Source organism: Talpa europaea, assembly GCF_964194135.1.
Source record: "Talpa europaea genome assembly, chromosome: 3".
Classification (NCBI taxonomy): Eukaryota; Metazoa; Chordata; class Mammalia; order Eulipotyphla; family Talpidae; genus Talpa; species Talpa europaea.
The window spans coordinates 103,410,735-103,430,547 of NC_140069.1; positions in this window are offsets into that span (position 1 = coordinate 103,410,735).

The following is a 19,813-nucleotide window of genomic DNA, read 5'->3' on the forward strand; positions in this document are numbered from 1 at the left end:
CTCACTTCTGGCTCACGGTCTCACGAGTTTGTTGGATTGTCTGTGTTCTACCGGTGAGGGAGACTGGAAATTTGACTTTTCTATATTTTTTCCGTAGGAGGTCATGCTCTTAAGGCTGGAAATTTTCTAAACTTAGCAACATTATTAAAAATTCCTGGTTTAATAAATGCCTGCCACAGCAACCACTAAGCCAGCTTCCTTGGTGCCTGGGTCGGCCACTCTGACAGAGTGGAGTCAACGTAAAGGTGAATCCCAACCAGAAAGGCCACTTGCCAGAAGCACCCAGGTGTCTGGTGGGCGTGCTCCCCCACTGGGAGGCTGTCTGGTGCTGCCTCTTAAGGCTCCCCTCTCCTCTCATGGTATCCCCTCCTTTCAATCCTCAAGGAGATCACTAGAGTGCATCATGTGGCCCATTTAGCAGATACCTTGAGTTGCTTCCAAAATCAAACTTACCCTCCAAGGGTGAAACTGAATCTCCCTGGGCATCAGATTGCTAACTACTCCCACTGAAGACCCCTCCACCCCCGGAGTTTTGAAAAATATTCTCACTGGTATGACCACAAGTTTTAGACGTAGAGAGGTCACATTCAAGAAGCAAATATAAATAAATTGAGAGGCTTGAATTCCACACTAGACTGGGATTTCTTGGCATCTGTAAAGATTATCAAATTACTTAGTGCACATGAGTACTTATTAAATCCTGATTTCTCTATCCATTCCCCTAAGTTTGTCAACTAGCCCAGTCCTCTTTTCTCCCAAGTGTCTTCAAGGAATGCCTTTGACCTTGATCATGGCTCTTTTCTGCTGGCACTGTAATGCCGCTTGGGTGCCAGTGGTTCTCAAGCATGAGGGTGCATCAGCAGCACCCAGAGTTTTGTTAAAACACAGATTGCAGGACCCAGATCTGCAAGTTCTGATCTGGTAGGCCTGAGGTAGGATCTGATAACTTGCTTTCCTCAAAAAATTTATAGGTGCTGTTGCTGGTCTGGAGCTATACACAAGCAACTCTTGCTTGGGGACCGCACAATGAGGCAGATGAGAGCACAGGACATCAGCAACAGGAATTTAACTTTTCTTCCCAGTCTTAGGACAGGAAGCAAAAAGATCCAAGAGGGTATCAGCCCTTAGATGCCTATTTAGTGTCAAAGTAAATATAAGACTGTACCCAGGCCAATTAGGATTGACTTTATTGGACTATAAAAAGGAAACCATAATAAAATGTGACTTAAAGAAGAAGTTTATATAATTCACAATAAAGAAGTCGAGATGTAGACACCCAGAATTAGGAGGGTGGCCTCATGCTCTCTCTAAGGACCCAGGCTGCTCTTTCTTCATCATCCTCAAATTGTCACTTATAGTCTTAGAGTCACTTCATGGTCCAAAGTGACTCCTGGAGTTCTAGATGTCACCAGATTCAGGGGGAAGTGAGAGAAGGCAAAGGAGCCCTCCTGGTTTATGCATTTTCTTTTACAAAACCTCTTACCCGCTTGTATCTCATTGGCCAACATTTAGTCATATGGTCACAACCCACCACGAGGCAGACAGTGTCACACACCCTAAAGAAACTGGAAGCAGAGAAGGGACACTGCTGGCAAATAGTAGTTCGTGCCATAGTCACAAACCCCCAGAGCTTGATGGGTGCAGATGGTGGTCACTGAGCTTGTCCAACTTGTGAAAATAGAGAGGCCTGATGAAAATAGAGAGGCCTGATGACCACATTTATGACCCATTCTACTAGAGTGGGAGCAAGTTAGGGGATATAGTTTCCATCCTGGACCACAGAATGACAGCAGGTTCTTCTGTCAGGAGAGAGGGCACTTTTCCTCCACCCACTGGAACCTAGTTGGAGTGGAGGTGAAGACATGTCTGCATCACTTTCAGCTTCTTCCTTGCTCTCTAGTGAACACCTTTCCTGAGGGAATTTTTCTCCTTTGTATTTCTACATTCTTTAAATTCCTTTTAATCTGGGGATCATCAGAGTATGTTGCAGTTATTAAGTTCACTTCTTTCCAATCTTTTTATTTCTGTCACTTGCCTTTAAGTGAACCCAATTTTGGTGCCACCCAACTTCCTTAGATGGCCTTTAGAGGGAGTGGTCCTTCCATCCTGAACACAGCATAACTTTTCCTGTTCCTGGAATCCAGACTATCAATCTTATGTGTGAAACCCAGTCACTCAGTCACTAAGAGTTCTGCTAACATTTAAGATGGAAATGCTTTTGTAAATGCTCATGCAGTGATAATTTCCCTTGACTTCTGAAATAGTTTGCTCCTGAATTTCTATGAAAGAGCCTCTGGCATGTCAAAATTTTTAGGAAGACAGTGGCCATCCTATGTGCCTTTCATCTATGTATTCAACAAATACTGGTTGATCATATGTCTCTTCATTTACGAAATATTTTATGAGTACCTGCTCTGTATCCAAAACTCTTCTCAGCCACTGTTGAGCATCATGGGTAAGAACCCTGCTCTCAGAAACTTCTAAGTAAAGAAGGAAAGCAAGGCAAGGTTTGAGATAGAGGGGTTCTCACATGAAGATTTGGGTGTGAAACCTCAGTTTTGGTTAGCTTCCTCCAACTCAGTGGGAAGGGCCTTTCTCTGCGCTCTCAGGTCTTTCTCTCTGGCCATCCCTCTGTTACTCTTCTCTTTCGCTCCCTGATTTCTTGCCTCTATTATTTTCTTGCTACTTTTCCTCTCTCATCCCATATTCTTCCTCTCTGCTCTTGATCTAGACTCAGGCATGGCTTGTGCTCAATATTTTCTTTGAGCTGATCTTCTTTTCTTGTTTGTTTGAATGTTTCCCCTGATAGTTGGGAGTCACTGTGGTTTTCTCTTCAACCCTATTGTCTTTAGACCTCTCAGTGGACAGAAACATCCATTCCTATGACACTGACTGTGATCTTCATCTCTGGGCATAATCTATTGGCATGGGCAGTGTTGTTCAGTAAGTACCATGGAGAGAGCCTTGTGATCTTGAGTTCCAGCACCACAGACAGTTCCAAGATAGTGTACCTACTTGTGAGTTGACACTGTGTGGTCAATTTTTCTGACTTGAATAAGGGAAGATCTACATTTTCTACAGTTGTAGGCCTGAAACACATAATTTCTGGAGGGTATTTAGTAAAATACACAAAAATTTAAATGCAGAATTAGGTTTAAAAACAAGTTGTTTTTGTCTTTTAAATTGAGAAAAGTTGACAGCTACTATAGAATCTAGAAATATAACATATTTGTCTTACTTTTTTACTTTTTATTACTGACCATATCTTTTTTGGGCAGAAATTTTATATCATTTTCTAATCAGATCATTTAAATGCAATCAGTGACATGATTAATCAAAATTTGTGTTTTGTTATTGATAGTTTGGCCAGTACCAATGAAAATAGAACCCTCTACTTAAAACTTAACACATCTGATTTCTCACAGGCTAGCACCTTCCTGTATATTGTCAAACTTTGTTTCTCACAATCCCAGGCACTCAATGTGGGGTATTTTCATATTATGATATTATCTTTGGCCCTCTGCCTTTGTATGTAATGCTGAGTTGACTACAGGAGGATTCCTGAATGGATAATAATAATGTAGCTACACAGCAAGCAACAATACACCATTTATTTGTAGCCCAGACTGAATGTATCTCTTTCTTAACTCCCTCCTTAGATGGATCCTCAAAGTGTTCATGATCAGTTAAAACACTAGCCAACATTTGAGCTGACATTTTAGAGGAGGAGTTGGAGGGAGAGACATTCTTTAAAACCAGCTTGGAATGAAAATTCTGGCTTTTCAAATTTCCCAAAGTCATAAGACCCATGAACACATTTCTGGGATCCAAGCAAGTGAGGGACCCAGCAATTAAACATGAATGGGATCCAGATGTACCTGTTTCTCATCAGTGGAAGAGCTTCTTGCTATAAAGGCCTATAGTGCTGAGAATCAGAAAGTTCTGAGGTGCATATATTAAAAATATGCCTTGTGTTCTCTGAGGCATTCAAGGTGCCCATCAGATTGATGGTAGTAACCCCACCCATCCAAAAATTTCTTTTTGGGATTTCTTTAGCTATGAAGGAACACTTTGGAATCAGGAATGAGACAGAAACATTTTGTACTCACAGTTAGGTACTCTGTGCAGTAGTGCTATAAATAAGGTATTAGGGCCCCCAGAAGTAAATTAGTGAAACAAGTATTTGTGATTGCTACTTTAGCCTCCATTGCTCACTGTTCCCTGCAAGGAAGGGTCCCTTGATTTTGCTTTATGAAAACTTCCCCTTCATTGCCAAATGCGGGTTTGGGTCGAGGTGACCATACCATTGGCCCCAGGGCTGGGTCCAGGTGAACAAACCAGCCCCCTGGCCACCTGACCGAGAACCCACTCCCCTGGCTGTAGTGATGCTTCAGGGGTAGGACTGCAACCCCTGTGAGAAGCTGATTTCAACATTTCTGGGAAAAAGAATTTCCTCTTTGGTGAGGGAACTCATGGAAGAGATCCTCTCCTTCCCCGGTTGATAGTGAGAATGAGAGGCTTGCAAATGTCAAAATTGCTTGGCGCCATCTTTGTCCCTTTGCCCCATAGGGCAGGCTTCAGTGATTATAGAAATCAGAGTGGCTTCCCCATCAGAGTCCAGGACTCACTCTTGCCAGCCCAGAGTCCCAGACCTAGGAGTCCCTTGTCAGTAGCAGGACAAGCAGTTGGCTTGAAAGCCTGGTCATCTTGCAGTGCTCAGTGACCCTGACTGTTAGGGGTGAGCCCTTAGGAACCATGGCCTCTCTTACCAGAACCAGCTGATCCCAGCATGCCCTCTAGTTCTAGAACTGAGCACAGGCCTCAGAAGGGACTGAGCTGGAAATAACTGGGAGCTGGCTTGGAGGAAGGTGACTCAGTCAAGAGTCTTCTTTTGCCTCCAGGATTGGACAGGCCCCAGTGTTGGTAGAAAACATGGAAAGTTCTGTTGTGAGAACCCGATCTGCATCCCTATCTCTTAGAAGAAGGTGAGGTAGGTTCCAGATATGAGAACCAGGCCCTAGAAATGATGGGGTGGAGGAAGAAAAGCCCTGACTGGTTTAGAGACCCATCATTTTTCAGTTCTTATTTTATTGGCTCTCTTGAAAGGACTTTGCTAGAAAGTGGTCTTTTTTTCTAGAGAGAAAAGGATTCAGTGGAAAGGATTAGATTGAAGATGGAATGAATTAAACTTTAGGTAAGTAAAAAGAAAAATTGCCCAGCAGGATCCACTCAAACAGTCAAAATTCTGGACTCAGCCCCAGCCTTGGAACATCCCCATCTTCAGCCTTGACCCCCAGAATCAGCTGGAGCCAAGCTCCTGAATGGAACCACACACTGAGTTCTGAGTAACAACTAAATGTTCTGTGGGCCTGCATGGGACCCTGCCTGCTCTCACCTGCCATTGACACCAGGAACAACCCAGAAGCACGTGGAATGCGGAACCAGACCTCAAGGGCTCCATGCATGGCCTTGTCTCCTCATTCATTGGCCTCACAAGCAGAGGAATAGTTAAAACATGTCCACACACAACCGGTCACTTCAGCAGCCAGTATAGCCCCAGCCAGCCCTGCCTCCTCCTCCAGGGGGACCAGAGATAAATCTCCCCAAGGCAAAATGTCTGTGGACAAGTTCCCCACTCCATTTCTTCAGGAGGAAATTCAGCGTGTGGGTTTGTACTGCCCTCTCCTGGCCACTGGTTACCGACACGCGCAGTTTGGAACCCGCTTCTGCAAATCGCAGTGGCTCTTTCTTCTCAGCACAGATTTTCCTGCCAACCAGGCTTGTTTCCACACAATGACTCATAAATGAGATAATGAGGGGCAAGAGCAAGTTAAAATATTTACTATAATTAACACTAGGAGGAAAAACTTATATCTTAAATCACTTGTGGAAAGAATGTGGCCCTGAGAGGATTCTGCAGCAGGTTTAACCCTTTGCATTTCCTGTCTGTTCTCACACCCGAGTCCCACCCCACCTTCCGCCAGGAGGCAGGGGTGCAGAGAATGCAAATGAAGGAGACACTTATATTTTTTTCCCTGATCATATGGAAAATTTATTTCTGAAGACCACAGGCATACATAAGCAACATATATGAACACACTCGTCTATTGCTTCCTTCATTCCTTGGGTTTTCTTTGGGATGCTTGCTCTGTCCTCCCTCCCATGTTTTGATGGGTAGGATGGTGAAATAGATAAGAATCCAGATTCAAGGCACTTGTCTCTAAGGGTATTAACAAACACGTTTAAAAAAACACACAGGCACATGTGCCTCAGCAGATGCTGAGGTGCCTGCCCAGCACCCCTTTGCCAGTCAGGCTGCTAGAGGGTGGGATGCCATGAAGTACATGCGCCCCCTCCTCCAGAAATGACCCAGGGATGCCTGAGGAGTCACATTTCCCTCCACACTTGACACCCCTCATGGCCTGGGGCCGGAGCTGATGGATACTGGGGTCCGACAGGACAGCCCGCTGATGATGGGTAGGACATGCATGTAAGGTGACCTGCATGCCTGAGCTCTCTGCAGGGCCAGGAGGAGGCAGGCTGCTGAAATGCCATCTAGCTTCTTCCTCTGCCCCTCCCGGCTTTACTCACATCCTACAGATTCTCTTAAAGACACCTCCTCCAAGAGCTACTTGCTCAAGATTCTCCATCTCAAGTTCTGCTTCTAGGGAATTGAGACAAAAGCATGTGCTTTTGAAGAGGCCAAGAGAGATGGCGTCTGGCGTTAGGACCAGGAAAATGTGTCTGGAAGGAAGGTGAGGAAGATTGGAGCATGTTGGAGACATCTATTCATTCCATGGACACCTATTGACCCGTGCCTTCTAGCACCTGCTCACTCCCAGGCCTTGCGGACACAGCAGCAGATAGGACAACACCTTGTTAGCACTTCCGCTCTGGTGGGGAGGGACAGAAACAAGGAACATATAGTGGACAATAAAATAAATTATAGTAAAAATGAAACGTGGTTACCAGTGAATTTCACTGGTAACTTTCTTTCCTTGGAGGCAGTTCAGACTTGCTCCCAAGAGTTCCAGTTCTTTCCAACTGGTGATTGGTTCGTATTTCAGTCAGCATCAACTTTCACTGAGTTCCAGTGGTGGAGAGACATTTTATACCTTGCCATGGTCCACCAAATGTTTTTTGAACGATTTCAAAGTCTGTATTTGAGATCCCAGAACAGGTTTTCCATAAAACATTTATAACCCTGAGGAAGTATTACATTTAGCCTGTGGATTCAGAGCAGGGTCCCTGGAGAGGGATGCAGGGACTAAACAGGTAGGAGACCAGTTCCTGCAGTTGCCAGCAGCCAAGAAATTTGGCCCTGGGGACAAGCGGGCCTCCCAGGAGCCCAAGAGGGAATTCATCCTGCACCATGATCAGTTCCATTCTTCATTCCAGTGTCCCAGAACCACACCGTCCCTGGATCCAGTGTGTCTTCCCCAGGTGTGCAGTCTTGGGACTAAAACAGCCTCTTCCTGACCTGTAAGCTGCCTCTGGCAGGGGCATGTTTTATTCACCTTCTGATGCCCCAGGGGCACAAACAAATTCTATTGCATAGGAATTAACCTGGGATCCTAGTGGAAATAAGTGAATTGCTCTCCGATCCCTCCCTTCCCGCTTGCCCCTCATGATCCTATCAGTCAGGCCAGAGTCCTCTCACCTCCGCAAGCCTCATGCCCTTTTGCAGCCACTGTGCCTTTGCACACTCTTTCCTCCTACTTAGTGGCTGCTGGGCAATTGAAAGAAACCTCTGGGCTTTTGGAAGAGCCAGCACTGTATCGGCACCCCAATGTGCATGATTCCCACCCAGCAAATGGCACCTACATAAAAATCTTACCTACAGAGTCCAGCTCTGCCTTCATGGAGCAGGCACTCAGCATATTTTAACCTCCAGCTCTCCTACCTCCCATCCAGGCCACTTTTGAAATGTTCCCATCACCAAAGATCATCCCTTCTGGATCTCACCTCCTTCACAAAGCCCCATGGTCACTGTGATAGACAGAACTTAGGGCAAGGCAACTTTTCTTTCATTTGTATGGGAAAAGACCTTCCTAGTGGAGAGCTACAGACGCTATGAATTCGGACATTCCTTTTCCTAATACTCTGTGTTGTTGTGAGGATTTTTTCTCAATAGTGTGATCCTTTTCTTTCTGGAAACAGTTAGCTTTCACCCAAGGTCCTGAAGTCAGGCGTGGCCTTGTGCCGTGCACAGCCAACGGAGTTGTGAGTGGAAGAGGGCGGGACCACTGTGGCACTGAAGCATTAAGAGCCTTGTAAGATTTGTCAAGCTCTTGTTCCCTCTGCTGGAGCAATGAAGACACGTAATTTGTGCCAGAAATAAACTCCGGTTGTTTTAAATCACACAGATTAGCTCGGAGTTATTAATTTCTGCAGCAGGATGCAGCTCATTATGACTGCAGGGCCTGTTTTAAGACAAAATTCATGGTATATACACGTGTGTATGAAAGTGTGTGGATACACATCTATGTTAAACTTTTAACAAAGCACTGCAATGGCCTAACTGCAATATAAACGAGAAAGAGAGGGGCATTAGAAGGTAATGATATTTATCCAACAAGCAAATGCTCTCAACTGACCACACTAGCATACAAAGTAGATCCTTATCTCTATAGATCTTATCAACATAAATCCATTTGTTGCAAATGCAGACTCTTAGACACTGCCAGTGACTCAAACACTGTGCTGTTGTCACTGACACAATTTCCTAAAAATAGGAATAATTTTTTTGATGAGACTTTAATCCTCCCTTGTTTAACAAAGCAGTTGTTTTCGTGGGAAAATGCAGTGTATATTGACTCTCTGCCCCCAAAACTTTGGCTTTAAGTAGGAGCAGGAGCTGTGTTTTTGGTCCAGACCTAAATGCAAGCTTACATTTGGCCGAGACATAAGTAGAAACTTACATTCTTTTGCCTACACGAGGGTCTGTTAAAATGCTGGGAAGTTGTGAGGTGTGTGGGATGCTTTACACTGTGGACCTGCTCTGTGTGTCACGGGCCATCTGCCATCCCTGGGGCCTGCACAGTGATTGCTCCTTGAACCCCAACTCGAATTGATATGATGCTTATAAATATTCCCCCAAATTTCCAGAGTGGCCTCAGAGACTGTATTTTCTTTCCTTGAAAAGACCTAAAGTCCTTCTGAACAAGGACGCTGCACCAGAATTTAGGAAACCTAGCGCCCCTGGCACTGAGTTGGGTAAAGTGGCTTCCTGATTCTCTTCTGCTGCTTTCTGCCTCATTAGCCTGTGTTTAACAATTGCTCCTATGGCCTGATCTCCCAGACCCTCTCTCTGACCGTGCACCAGGGCCTGGAATATAAGACCCCGCAGTGGTGCCCAGACACCCTCCAGGCCAGCTCCCTCAAATCCCACGGATATTTACTGACACAAGAAAAGTTCCCTCATTTGATTGTTAGAGCTCATCACATGAGTCCTCTTCCCACCCACCTTCCATGATTGATGATCTTTGGCTTCTCACCCCAATTCGGGATTCTTGCTTACAGGTGTCCCAGACTTGGTTCAGGAGACAGCCATACTTGGATGGGGCTGGTTCAGCTGGGACTTGCTGTCCTGGGGGGGAGGGGAGTTCCTGCAGGTGGCTCAGGCTTTTAGCTGCTCAGGCAAGGTTTGTGCTCTCAGATTCCTATGTCCTCTGGGCACTTCTCCTGCCCCACCGCAGCCATCACCATACCTGGCAGATCTCAAGTTTCTCCCTGGAGGGATTTCCCTCTTGTCTTGGTTTCCATGGCTACATCCCTGCACCAGATTCAGGAGGATTCCCCTCTGCCAGCTGCTGTGCTTCAGCAGTCACTTTCTGGGGATTTTGTTTTGGAAACCAGGAGCTGGTCTTGTGAATTATCCTTGACTTCCATTTGCCAGTTTTAGGGTGCTCTAAAAGACTGATTGACAATCCGATTCTTGGGGACTCTGCTCTGCCCTCCAGTGTCAGGAGCCATGTTGTATTGCTTCCCTGGACTTGGCGTCCTGCCCCTACATTTCCTGTCTCCTAGCAGCCCAGCTTGTTCAAGCCATCTAGGCAGCTCTGTTTCTTGAACTCTACTTCCGAGGGTTAAACATAACACTTGTGTTTTGTGGAAGAGGGTAGAACCCATCTAGTCCCTGCCCCCACACTCCATTTCCTGCGGGCACTCCATGGTGAGGTGGGGCACTACCGCTGGCCCTCAGCAGGTTATGGAAAGGGCTGAGGATCTCATTGCCCCTCATTTACTTGATTCTTCTTTGGTCCAAATTTTATTTCCTGCCATGCTTTACTTTCTACCCCTGTTCATATAGGCTTTAGTGACATGCAGATGTTTAGTTTTGGCAGTTCCACATGGTGTTTGAAAATGGTTTGTTAATGGCTTAATGAGAAGTTAAAAATGAAAGTTCATTAAAAAAACAGAAGCATTTTTTTTACAACTCAACAACAAAAAAGCAAACAAACCAATCAAAAAATGGGCAAAGATATAAACAGATATTTCTCCAAAGAAGAATTGCAAATGGCAAATAGGCATGTGAGAAAATGCTCTACATCACTTGCTAGCAGGAAAATGCAAATCAAAACCACTAAGATGTACTACATCACACCTGTGAGAATGACCCATATTAAAAAAAAAAAAAAAACCAAAACGAACAGAAACAACAAGTACTGGTGAGGATGTTGTAAAAAGGAATCTTCTTCCACTCCTGGTGGGAATGTAAACTGGAAAAGTTTCCACACTATGGAAAACTGTGTGGAGGTTCTTGAAAACACTGAAAATAGATCTACCATTTGGACTCAGCAATTCCACTCCTAGGGATCTACCCAAAAGACACAAAAACACAAATTCAACAGGAAACCTGCACCCCTATATTTATTGCAGCACTTCCTTAGAGTAGCCAAGATATGGAAACAACTTAAATGCCCTAAAACAGATGAGTATATCAAGAATATGTGGTATATATACACAATGGAATGCTACTCAGTGATAAAAAAGATAAACGCATGCCATTTGTGGCAATATGGATGGAACTGGAAGGGATTATGTTGCGACAGGAAATTTGTTGCCACTTTGCGGCAGGAACACCATGAGGGACACAGCAGTCGTGGAGCAGGTTTGCAAGGCAAGACTCTGCTACTTGAGCAGAAGTTCTTGTGCCATTTATTGAAAGCACACAGGCTAGTAAAAGCTGATCATGCAACAATGATATGAGGCATAAAGTCCAGAGGGTGGGATTGGAATGAGGGACAAAGTTTTACAAGGAACAGGGAAGGGGACATCGTGACCATGTGTCAAGAGAAGTTTGCGTCAGCAAAGTATTTGATGTTATCACAGGCAGAGTTATCCCGAGACCACCATGGAGAGTCATGTAATCAGGTCAACAGTGCCCTAGGCATTCCTGGGCCTGCCTGGTGATGCGGGCAGGTAGTCAAGGAATGCTCTGCTGTCATTTACAGATAGCAATAGGTCACAGTTGCCCCGAGTGGCCAGCTAGTAGCCAGCTCATAGGAACCCACAGGATTATACTCAGTGAAATAAGCCATAAGGAGAAAGATAAATACGAGATGGTGTCACTTAGAGAAAAACCAACCCAAGGGCCAGGAAAAAGACAAAACTTGCAAGCTGATCATAGATTTGAGGCACCCAGGTGAGGGGTTGAGGGAGAAATGTAAAAACAGGGGTGAGGGAAGAGCACACAGGACTATAGTGATGGATCACAGGGACTATGGTGGGGACCTGACGAGGAAATCAAATACTGTCCAAAAAGAACAGCAATGTAAGATTAAAAAGTGCTTCATCTAAAAATAAACTTAAAACAGAAACAACAAAAACTGCCCACCTCCCCCAGAGGGCAGAATGAAAAAACAGAAACAAAAAGAGAAGCACAGCTGTAAGTGGCTTTGAGTACATGTGGATGATATTGAAGAGGATCTATAAGTTCATGCCTTGATAATAACAGTAATAACAATCATAATAAAAGCAATGTGAACTGAAAATGGATCTACCGTTTGGACTCAGAGTTCAGTTTTCCTTATCTTTGTCCAACTTAAACTGTACTAGTTTAATGTAAATGAATAAACCCAAGCATTTATGTTTCATCTGTCTTCATTTTATTGTACATTTCAATTTAGCTTTTGTAATTTGCTATTTTAAAAGGCTGTATCAAGTTTTAAGCTGTGAATGTGCTAAAGATTAAGTAATAATCTTACCTTCTGTAAGAAATTGTCAAATTGTTTTGCAAAGAAGCTGTTCCACTTTGAATATTCAACAGTAATGTATGAGAATTCCAGTTGCTCCATATTCTCACAGCACTTGATAGTATCATGGGTTTTTTTTTTAAAGTTATTCTAACAGGTGTGTGTGTGTGATAGTCATTGTAGCTTTAATTTGCATTTCCCTAATGAGTTGTGCTGGTGAAAGATTTTCATGGGTTTATTTGCTGTTGATTTATCTTTGGTTAAATTTCTTCTCATATTTCCTACTCATAAATTCCCTAAAAATTGGGTTATTTGTTTTCTTGTTATTGTATTGTGAGAATTAAAATATATACTTCATAGAAGTCCTTCGTCAGATATGTGATTTATAAATATTTTCTCCCAGTTTGTGACTTTTCTTCATTTTCTCAATTGTATCTTTTGAAGAACTGCCATTTTAAATTTTTATAAAGTTAATTTTATCAATTTTTAATTTGCCTGGCTAGTTTTGTTTTCAGAAGCATTTTTTTTCTTGATGCTGTAAGAAATAGATTTTGAAGAACTTTGAACAGGGTAGCAACATATTGAAAGAGGCATTGAGAGAAAACTGGCCTGATTATAGGGAATAGTATAAATCAAAGTTAAAAATTAATCTGGAGGAAGAAAAACCAACTGTTCTAATAAATTAGGTGTGAAATAAGTGAGGATTTAAGTTAGCATGCTGACAAACAGAAATTATAATTTATTAAAATTTTATCTCCTTGCTTAACTAGAATATATTAATGATGAGATGGAGCCACTTCTGGCCAGGGTTAGATGACCCCAGAGAGAACTCAGAAGCCCTTTGACTGGCAAACTGAGAAGTTCCAAACCATTAATTCCATCTGATTCATCCTTCAAATGTGCTTTTTTTTTTTTTTTGTATCATGGTTTTCTATTCATCTGGGAATATAAATTCTCTGAGATGCCATTTTTAGCCCTAATGCTTCTAATCGGTAGCTACAGCTACATCACAAATCACCCCAAAACTTGAAGATCTGAAGACTGGCATTTGGGCTGGAATCAGCTGGGCGGTCCTTCTGGTTTCTGTGGGGCCCTCCAGGCACAGTGAAGGGCTTTGCTCAGCTCGGCTGGGCTCTCCTGCATGGTGGTGTTTTGCTGACGTGACTTGGCTCTGCTTTATGTGTTCCTGCCTTTTCTACCAGGCTGGCCAGGGATGATTTGCTTCCCGCTGTCAAGAATCCAAGAGTTTGGGTTAAGGTCTCTTGAGGTCACGGTCAAAACTGGTACTGGGTCCTGTTGTATTTTATTGGGCAAAACACATCCAAGTCAGTCTGGACTCCAGGAGTACAAATGGGGGAGTAATTCTGACAATTTTTGCCAATAACCTCTATCAGTGTCTATTTTATGATTTGCTACAAGGTAATTTTATGACGTTTCTTGGGGGGAAAAGCGTCTTAGAGACTCTTTGGAGTTGATGGCAAAAGAATTGCTTCTAAGACAAACTTTTATTAGATTCATCATTGCAAGATCTGGGACCCCTAAAAATGATCCAGAAATATGATCTCAAGTAGAAATCTGTATTCTTGTTACTGGGCTCCCACAGGGATAAGACACAGCCACATTATTAAGTGTTGTGCTTTGCTACAAATATTAACTAACAACAATTGACCCTCTCTGGGATTTTCCATTTAGTTATTTACTGGAAGCTGTTCACGTAATTTTCAAGTGTTGTTATCTATGAGATTATCTTTCTTTTGGCTGTGCTGGGTGTTCAGATGCATTAATACAGCTTAATATCTCTTCCTGTTGTTTTCCTAATTAAAAGCTTGTTGGATTTCCAAATAAGAAATATTATATCCAGGCACTAGTAATATAGACTGCTAATAATCAGCAGAAAAACATCAGCAAGGGACAACATCACCCAGACATGAGGGATCTTCCAATCAGGCAGAGAACAGAAAACAAGGGTCTGGGGAGGATTGTAAGGATGTGGATTGCAAAGATGCGGCTCTGAGAAGCCAGCCTCCCTGGAGAGGGACTTCTGAAAATGCAGAGCTGACTGCAGTAGCCCGAATGTAGTTCAGATGCCCTATTCCAAGCTGAACGCATGGATCCTGGATCCCAGAAGAATACCTTCCTTTTCTCTGGCTGCCTTTGCCACCCCTCCCGCTTTCGCCTGCACAGCGGGAAACCTCTCCACTAGTTACAAGAACAAGCCACTAGGTGGCACCAGCGGCTCGGATGACAGTGCTCTGCAGCCGAGCTCGGCGGGCTCTTTCAGCAGCCGTTTGTGTGTGATTCTGGTGGTAGAGGAAAAACACGTGTGTGTTTGTGTGTGTGTGTGTGTGTGTGTGTACGCGCGCGTGTGCGCGCGCGCGCTCAGAGCGGAGCAATGGTGGCGGTGGTCATTTGTGGGTTCCACAGGGATTTTGGATGCTGCCTCCCACCCCAAGGACACAGATTTAACTCCTGGTGAAGGGAAGGCGTTGCAATTGTTTCCTGTTTTTCTATCTCGAGCCCTCGCCTCTGAAGCCTCCCCACTGGCCTGTTCCACAGGGTCCTCAACTACCCTTTCAAGGACTGATGGTCACTTCTCTTACCCTGCTGTATTCTTTTTGCACCCTTATAACCCAACCCAATTGTTTCAGACACCTAAAAGCCTTCCTGTGTTCTCACACAACTTTGGGGAGAGGGAGCGGAGGGGGAGAGAAGCCATAATTCTTTATTTTCTTCAGTTTTATTTTGAAAAAAATTTTTTTTGTTTTTTTTTTTTAAGATTTATTTATTCATGCATACAAGAGCTGGGGTACAGGCCAGAGGTGTGGGAGGTTGAGAGGATTCACCAGAGACAGAGTGGGGAGCAGAACAAGGAGATTGACTGAAATGCACTGCTGAAGGCAGCAGCCGGGGAGATAGGAGAGGTCTGCCGCGCTATGTGGGTAGCTCCCTGGCCAGCCTGGATCGAACCCGTGCTGTAGAGGCTGCGGACAGTTTCATAGTGCTGTGCTCAACTGCCTGTGCCACCAGGGAGGCCCTTTATTTTGAAATTTTTGTTTTAATTTTGGGGTTACATTTGCTCTTCCGCGTGTGCACATGTTCCACTCCCCTCCCCCAAACCACTCCTGCCTTTCACCTGCTTCCAGCTAAGGTGGAGTCTTCCTGGCTGCCTCATGAAACCTTCTGTTCCTCTAGATTTGCACTGAATGAAGCTGCTGTGCCTTGGATAGCCTGTTTGTTGGGAGAAGGCAGTGGCAGAGTCTGGGAAGACAACAGCAACACCTCTCCTGAAACCTTAGGGGTGAATTGAAACTAGGAAAATGAAACTAAAGACGACTCCAAAAGGGGTGGCTGTACCCTACAAAAGTCATTTGGCAACGTACTTTACACATTTTTCTCCTTATTACAACCTGGAGTGGGGGAGGGTGCTACTGGCATCCAGGGGGAGGGGCCAGGGATGTGCAAAGCATCTTGCTACTCACAGGACAGCACCTCAGAATGCCAGTAGTACTGAAGCTGAGAAGCCCTTTGACGGATGCAGCACTGGGGGGAGAGATCATGGCTCTTTTAAAGAACTGAAAGAGTTTTATGACTGTGCGTGGAGATGGGGCTGGAGGTCCCAGAAGGCCCAGCTGCACTCAGATTACTCTCTCCTCTGTCAGTGGAGAGCTACTGAAACCACTGGAAGCAACTCTTTGACTCAGAGGGTCACTGAGAACTACTGGTGGTGACAGGGGGAAAGGATCCTGAGCAAACTCCATACAGGCTTTGTGGTCGCCACCCCCACGACACTGGGAACTACAAATCACATGATCATCAAAGGGAAGGTTGCGAGAACCTAAGGGTGGAGTTAAGCAACTAGGCTCTTGGTTTGGGTATTTAACTGGCCTTGGCACACGTGGGGGTGGGGGGGGCAGGGAGGAGGGAGGAGATTGTCGCTGGTTTGGCCACGAGGTGTGCTGAGTTTTTGCCAGATCGGCGGGTCATTGGGAGTCCAGGCAGCGGAACAGGTAGGACACATTTACGAATTATCTCCCTCTTTTTCTCCCTAAGTTATTCATTTCACATTTCCCCTTCCCTTGTAAATAAACCTTTTATCAACCTTTTGTGTATGTCTGCAGATTAGCATTAATAAGTCCCCTTTAAGCACGCGGGTGAGGACCCACAGTCAGGCAACCCCACTTTATATCGGCGTTTGCTCTGTAACAGTGGGAGCTATGGAGGCCGGGAAATTATGTAGTCACAGCCTCAGTCACTGACTTGAATCAGGGCTTCTTGTCCAGAACTCTGTAGTATAAGATTGGTAATCCATGAGCCTTATACACACAGTCATAGCATCTGCAAATTTTGATTTATTGTAGTGGAAGAAAAAGTATTCAGACCATTTCTCCGTTAATGCAATGGTCTGAGAATTTTTACCATGTGTTTTAGTTTTCTGTACCTATTAATCCCCATAAAAAATAATTATTCTTTATATATCAATATTTATTTCGACTCACCTTCATAGTAAATCCTCCTTTGATCTTAATTCTTTTCTGCACTTCCATGATTACTCTGGGATAATTTTCCTTATGGCTTTATAATCCCATTTATTCTCAGTCTGTTGCTGATGAATTATCTCTGTTTTTCATTATCTGAGTTTTTTTTTTTTAATTTTTGAAGGGTGTTTTTTTCTGGGAAGGAATTCAAATTTAGCTGTTCTTTTCTTTCAGTATTTTGAAGATACTATTCTATTGTCTCAGGATTCCATTATTTTCATTGAGAAATTGCAAACTCTTAATTTACTTCTTGAAGAAAATGTCTCCTTTTCCTTCTGGTTACTTCCAAAACATATTTCTGTATATATTCCTTCAGCATTTTTACTTTGATACATCTCAATATGATTTTTTTTTAAAGATTTATTTATTTATTTATACAAGCACCAGGTACAGTCAGAAGCGCGGGAGGGTGAGAGAATTCACCAGAGCCAGAGCGGGGAGCAGAGCAGGCAGAAGGACCGAAGTACACTGCTGAGGGGAGCAGCGGGCGGCAGGGGAGGTCTGCGTGCCATGTGGGACGCTCCTCCGGTGAACGGGGAGCAGCTGGGGATCGAACCCGCGCCTCAGAGGCTGTGGGCAGCCCTGCAACCCAACACTCAACCGCTGTGCCACCGGGGAGGCCCTCGATATGATTTTTTAAACCATGCTTTCCTTCTTGGGGTTTGTAGTATTTCTTAAACTTGTGGTTTGATATCTTTCATCAGTTTTAGAGAATTTCTATCTAGCATCAAATATCATTTCAATTCTATTCATTTTCAGCATTCTCTCTTGGACTGCAATTGTGCAAAGTGGACACTTTTGCTCTGTCTTATATGTATCATACTCCCTTCTTCCTTTTTTATGCTTCACTTTAGATATTTTCTTAGGATCTATGTCCAGTTAACTAAATCTTCCCCAGATAGATATAATTCTGTCTTCATATATGTACATATGTACATATTGCTGTTAGACACATATGAATTTTTAATTCATTTTTGAGTTTTAAACTCATTTTTCTTCTTGTATAAATGAGTTATAAATCTCTCTTATAACTCTAATGAAATCTACCATCTTAATACTTAATTTCTTGGACCACAATGATAATTTAATTTAAAGAGCATGTCTGATAAAACCAATACTGAATCACCTATGACTCTATGTTTATTAACTGTTTTTCCCCCTCCTGATTTAAGCCATCTGATTTTGGTTTTTGATGTAGTAAGCTTTTACAAAGTCTCTATATTGACTATAAAAAACAAAACATTTTAGAGAAACTATAGATGGTTTTATCAATAACTGAGCAAATTTTGCCTCTGGTAGGCAGTTAGGGTATGATAGAGTCATTTAAATTCAATCAGAAATTGACTTGACTTGAAACTGGACTGCAGTCTTTGTAAGGGATGGTCCATTTCTGGCCCATCCCTCTTCCTACAGTATATGTCCTTTAGGGCTCTCAGTGAAATCCTGGAGTATTTACTATAGCCCCTACTCCAATTATTTACCCCAAATCTTGTAAGAAGGTAGCAAATCCTTGGCTGGCCTCTCTGTTTCGTAGCTACCACTCATGGATCATCAGAATCCTTTTTAAAATATTATTTATGCATACATGTACTGGGGTACAGGCCAGAGGTATGTGTATGGGGGGGGTATGTGAGAGGATTCACCAGAGACAGTGAGGAGGAGCACAGGCAGACTAAAACACACTGCTGAGGGGAGCAGTGGGAGAGTCAGGAGAAGTCTACTGCATCATGTGGGTCACTTCCCTGCCTGGGGATCAAGCTCTTGCTGCAGTGACTACAGATAGCTTCATAGTGCTGTGTCTTAACCCCTTGTGCCACCAGGGAGGCCCCTGGATTATCAAATTCCTTGATGAGAAAAGCATCAAGGAACTTGATGTAGGAACTCAGTGCCTCAACCTCTAACTGCCTTTGTAGTCTTCCAATATCTTCAAGTTCACATTAAAAATAAACCTACTCCCAAGCATTTCTAGTTGATTTTAGTGGTAGACATTGTCTAAAACCAGTTACTTTGTATTGCCAGAAGCATATCTAATTAATAATGAAGTACATACAAATTTCCTGGAGAAGGGAAAAAAATTCTTATACAAGAAGTTTCTATAGAAGAATAGTAAAGATTCTGTATCATACTAGGTAAATTTTTTTCCCTGATTGAGCATTTGGTGTAAAGTGCTTTAACTTTTATTTCTTTGCTATGAGTTGGATAAGCAGATACGGTTTTTTTTTTTATCTTTCTGCAACAAAGAAAATGTTTATAGTTTTTATGTTTATATTTTCTACTCTTACAAAACTTACAAAAACAGGGAGATGAAGGGGAAAATTCTGACTTTGCAATGTTGTCTTCAAAGCAGAAGTCTTGATCTCATTTTTATTTTAGATGAATCATTGGCTATAGTCTGAAAGATTACTTAAAAAAATTGGAATGAACCTTAATGTACATGAATACAGGATAGTTAAATAAATTGTGATAAATTCATATAATAAAATGTCATAACCATTAAAAATAATTAGGTAGCTTTCTATGTAATGACATGGAGCTACTCCAAGAGACATTAAGTGAGAAAAGCAAGGTGTGGAACAATGTGCATGATAATATGCTACCATTTGTGTGAAAAAAATATGTACACATATTTTTAATGAATGCATATATTGTCTTTGAAAGGATATACAAAAGGTAGTAAAGTTACTAATTTTTAGAAAACTTACCCCAAGAAATAGACCAAGGTTACTGGGGTATAGATTCAAGATGGACATTAACTTTTCAGTGCATAGCCTTTGTATCTTTTGGCTGTTGTACTATGGGAATGTATTGCCTATTCAAAAATGTAAATGAGATATTTAAAAAAGGAAAACATTCATTTTACTGTACATTTTCACATGATTATATAACTAGACTACCTATTTCTTTGTGTTGTCTATTACCATGCATAAATATCTATATAATCAAGGAATTTGTTATTTTTGATAACTTTTTCATATTTTATAGCTTTCAAATTATTATTTTTTAATTTACATAATATTTTATTTAGTCTACATATCATAATTTACATTTCCAATGTTATTTTCTTATAATGTGTTACATGGT